We start from the raw sequence: 5,444 nt of genomic DNA, 5'->3' as shown, positions 1-5,444 counted from the left end.
CAGATATCTAATCAGTAATGCATGAGTGACCAAGCCCAGTAGTTTTCCACCGAATTCAGAAAATGTATGTGTTATAAGTTGTCATGATGAGATTCTTGATTCGCCACGCTAACCTAGTAACCTCACACTTGAGCCCTGGCCTTGCTGGAGAAAAATAATGTTAGTTTGACATTCTTCACCCAGGCCTCTCCACAGGAGTTCGACTCGCCAGGAATGCAGACTCAATTTCTGGCCTCTGGTCCGACGTCAGACGGTTGCATAACGTGTCTGTATAAATATTGCAAGAGCCCCATCCCCTCATTGTACTTTTTTTCCTGTGCTATTATTACCCCAAGAATTGGATTATGTGACAGGGGAGGAAGAGTGATACGATTTTAGAAGAGAAAGTGTCTGAAGGTGTGATCTGTCCCATAAACTGGGTTGGGAACAATTCGTAGCTTTAACATTATCTTATATGCTAGTGTCAAGTTGACAATTTAGGGGAATTGTAACTAACATCAACTTTTGATACTTTATACAGGTTCTGTGGATTGCTTACTAGGTTTGGAGTTAAAGTTCATATGATTTAAAGGTCACTCAGTAAAGGTGCACTTAAAGTAAGTTATACTGGCTTGTATTTGCTGTTGTTTTTTCCACACCTGAAGACAAAAGAAGTAGAGAAATATATAATGATGACATATTCAATTTTAATTTGGGGTGTTTTCAGGGAAATTACATGGTATGTATAATAATAACATTAACTATAATATTTGGTTACACTTCAATGTTCCACTTTAGACATTCTACTAACTATAAGTAACTTTTTAAAGTTTATTTTTTATTTTTTATTTTTTTAAGTTAGGGTTCAGGGGCCGGTTTCACAAAGATAGACTTTGACTATGGCTTAGATATAGTAGATAGTCAGACTTCAGATAGACATCTAAATCAGACCATTGCACAAAGCACTTAAGACTCTGACTATCTTAAGTAGGACTACACTGCAATGCATTCTGGGTAAAATAAGACATTCTTTTCAAAACAAAAAACATGGCGGATCGAGTAAGCGCATTCAACCGCTCAGTGCAGTTTACCCCAGCGGAAGATATGTGTTTGTTGGAGGAGTATAACAGTTACAAAGACATTTTACTTGGGAAATTTAGCGGAGAATGTAGTAACAAGAAGAAATGTTTAATTTGGAAAAAGAAATCGCCACAGAACGCCATTTACATTTTTGTCTCATATTTGTCTCAAATCGTCGTTAATGTATATACTGACTTCACCCCGTCCGGCAATATACATTTAGTTTAACATTCATTTACAGAAATCAGCTGCGTGGATGAAAACTGCTGATGTTATCGGATTTTCAGCTGATATTCTCAATTCATTCAGTTAACGGACGCTCTGAGGTAAAGTGAATTCAGACTGCAGACTAAGCAACGATTGTATTTAATTGTACAGTACAGTCATAACATAGTACAGACATTATCTTAATTCCATAATGTCCTTAAACATAACAATATTGCTGGCCATAAACTGAGAAAATGTGCGTCCGGTGTGCGATACCTCGAGTTGTCCTAGACGTGGCGCGGCGCTGCGCTTCTCGTCCGGTGTGCGACCCCCTTTAGACCTAAGTTAGCCTGGGGGAAGGTGTTAATTTTTTTGGTCTAAATTAAGTCAGTCTTTATTTTTGTGAAACAGTCTAACTTGCATTAGACTAGTCTATGAGCAAATTTTAGACTTGTCTTGTCTAACACTATCGGTCTAAAATAGCTTTGTGAAACCGGCCCCAGGTTAGTAGAATAAGTTGACATGTAGTTGCAAAGTTACTTATAGTCAGTAGAATGCCTGAAGTGGACCACTGAAATGAAGTGCTAGCTAATATTGTTTTAAATAATAAAAATATGTTGATTTCCCTGGCCTGAAAAACATGCGGATTAGGGAGTTTTCTTGTTTTGCTTCATGTAACCAACTTAAAGGTAGGGTATGAGATTTGCAAATACACAACTCAAATGGTCCTACCTTCTTTCCTCCAACGCTGGCCCTGACTCCACCCATTCGAAGAACATGGACATGATGGGGGGAGGGGGGTATGGTACGACCGTTTGATTGACGAACTTATCGTCCAATGATTCTAGGTGGTCTTGGAAATGATTGGCTGGAGTTTTTCGAGTCCTCACCCCAAAAAAGAGAATCACATACCCCACCTTTAATGTAGTTAACATTCAGCTTAATTTTGCTATTGTGTATATTTTATTCTAGTTAGAAGTGTGATGAACTGCACTATAGATTGCAATAGTCGGGTTCCTGAAGTAAAAAAAACAAACAATCATCCATTAGTTTTCTCCATAGTGGAATTCATTTTTAGCGCTAACTTAAAGATATAACTTTATAACGATAACTTTAAGACAGACCTACTCTGTCGAGGTTGTTAAAGCTATTAGCCTGCACTATTTCAACTTATTTCTTAAACTATAGTTTTTAACAGAATAATGGTGAAAACTGTCAGATTTTTGCTTCAAATCATATTTTGTAATGGTGTGGTTTCAGCTCATTGCTGGTTTGTTTGGTTCGCTTGAAACTCTTTAATGAAGACTTTTTGAAAATCCCTACAGGAAAATATTATTTGCTGAAAAAGTGTATAAGCACTGTTGCACTAGTCAAACAAACATACTCAGTATGATCACAGTCAAATGTTAAACAAGCTGCCGGTGTTAAATCCGGGAAATTGCTGCTCACATCGAGCACTTAACACAACAAGCCCCGAATCACCCATTGCCTTAGATTGAAGACTCTAAAAAGCGGTGGTACGAACCTCAGGTACTAAATTATCCAAGCACAGGTACTATCGGCGAGTACTCACACACTTACAGAAATGACTGTATGATTTTTTTTATAGCCTCAGACATGAAAAACTCCTTTCTCTGTATGCACCAGTTAACAATTCTGAGATGCTCACACAGCATGTGTGCACGCTTTATGGCTCTCTCGAGCGCAAGCTGAGGCTCCTTCTGCTAGAAAACAGAGCAAAGGCTGCTACGGATTAATGAACATGAAAAATAGCAATTTCACCATAAATGCATGGAATTAAAGAAGAATGTTGCCTATCCACTGCTTCCACATCTATTGTGAGATGTGTTGAGAAAGTGTTGGACAGTCAGTGGTTCTGCAACCGAAGGCTGTGTATTTATTTTTAATGCTCAAGTTTACTCTGTTGCATTGTAGTAGCTACAAAAACACTTCCAAACATTACGCCCGATGATATTCTCAGTTAAAACAAGACAAAACACATATTTTATTGTTCTTTTGTGAGTTGTTTGTCATGTTTTTGCATACAAATAGGCCTAGGGAGTTTAAACAGACATTTTTAATGTAGAAGAGGTTTGTGCATCTCTGAACATCTCTGTTTCAGGCCAAAAGAACGAGCACAATTAGTTTCAGGCGTTATGTGGAAGTAGAACATATTCCTAATTTATCTGCAAACATAAATTCACCGTGACTCTGGTATGACGCACATTCGCAGGAGAATTGAGCTCCGCTCACGTCTTTCTGTAAATCCAATTGAGACATGGCGTTTTTCCAAAGATCTCTCTGTGACCTCTGCACGGCGCGTGATATTATGGATTCACACCGTGATTACTGGCTCAAAGTGAGTCTTAAGTAAGCTTTAAGAACGTGTGTGCATTTCCATCCAGATGTTTCTTCCACAATTAATATAATATAAAAAACAGATTTTGTGGAAAAAATTATTGTTACACTCTAAAAACACTGGGTTAAGAACAACCCAATTTTACCCAGCAAATTGAGTTGTTTATTTAACCCAGCATAATGGGTTGATTATTTTTTACTATAATACTAGATATAACTTTTTTTTTCTTTTTTTTTTACTTCATACATGAATTCATGTTTATGAATTAACTTAAATCCTCTTAACTTAAAAATTAAAATAAATACTCCACACAACCACTGGTTTGCATGATAAAACATTCTTTTCAATCATATTTATACATATTGCCTACATTTAAGCTCGTTTAACAAATATTAGAGGTAAAATTTAAACATTTAGAAGTAATTGAAGTGTAATGGACCAGTCTCTGATGTTGTCCCGTTTCCACCGTAACGGCACTGGATCTCGTGCCGAAGCTTGTGTCGTGTTCAGCGGAGGAACTTCTAACTTCAGACCGCCGCCCTGCGTTTCACTCGTAGACGAAATACACTGTGACTGACTCCATAACCTGTCCATAAACAAACAGTCAACAGCTCTGAGGACATATTTTAACAATTTATATTCTATATCTTTTTGAATAAAATCATAACATTTTATGCAGGGCATCAGGCATTTCCATCACACGAATAGACCAAGGCGACACTCGTTTAGGTGACTCGCATCGCGCCCCTCTATGTTGCTTTGCATAAAATTAAATAATATACAGCACAATAACTAATTTATTTACTAAATAAATAATTTATAGATAAAATAAAATGTACACAAACCTGTATTTTACCGAAGACATGCACCAATTTGACGAGCTGCACTGCTCTGAAGAGGTCGCAAAATGCCAGAGAAAAATAACTCATCACTGGGTTGTTACGTCTGACCCGGGATCTGCGTAACACAAAAACTACCCACACACTGGGTTGTTACGTCTGACCCGGTATCTGGGTAACACAAAAACTACCCAAACACTGGGTTGTTACGTCTGACCCGGTATCTGGGTAACACAAAAACTACCCAAACACTGGGTTGTTACGTCTGACCCAGGAACTGGGTAACACAAAAACTACCCACACACTGGGTTGTTACGTCTGACCCAGGAACTGGGTAACACAAAAACTACCCACACACTGGGTTGTTACGTCTGACCCGGGATCTGGGTAACACAAAAACTACCCACACACTGGGTTGTACGTCTGACCCAGGATCTGGGTAACACAAAAACTACCCAAACACTGGGTTGTTACGTCTGACCCAGGAACTGGGTAACACAAAAATTACCCACACACTGGGTTGTTACGTCTGACCCAGGATCTGGGAAACACAAAAACTACCCACACACTGGGTTGTTACGTCTGACCCGGGAGCTGGGTAACACAAAAACTACCCACACACTGGGTTGTTATGTCTGACCCAGGATCTGGGTAACACAAAAACGGTTGTTACGTCTGACCCAGGATCTGGGTAACACAAAAACTACCCACACACTGGGTTGTTACGTCTGACCCGGGATCTGGGTAACACAAAAACTACCCACACACTGGGTTGTACGTCTGACCCAGGATCTGGGTAACACAAAAACTACCCAAACACTGGGTTGTTACGTCTGACCCAGGAACTGGGTAACACAAAAATTACCCACACACTGGGTTGTTACGTCTGACCCAGGATCTGGGAAACACAAAAACTACCCACACACTGGGTTGTTACGTCTGACCCGGGAGCTGGGTAACACAAAAACTACCCACACACT

The sequence above is a fragment of the Leuciscus leuciscus genome (genome assembly GCF_965113295.1).
Source record: "Leuciscus leuciscus genome assembly, chromosome: 5".
NCBI classification, from domain to species: Eukaryota; Metazoa; Chordata; class Actinopteri; order Cypriniformes; family Leuciscidae; genus Leuciscus; species Leuciscus leuciscus.
Note: the sequence above shows the minus strand (reverse complement) of the source record.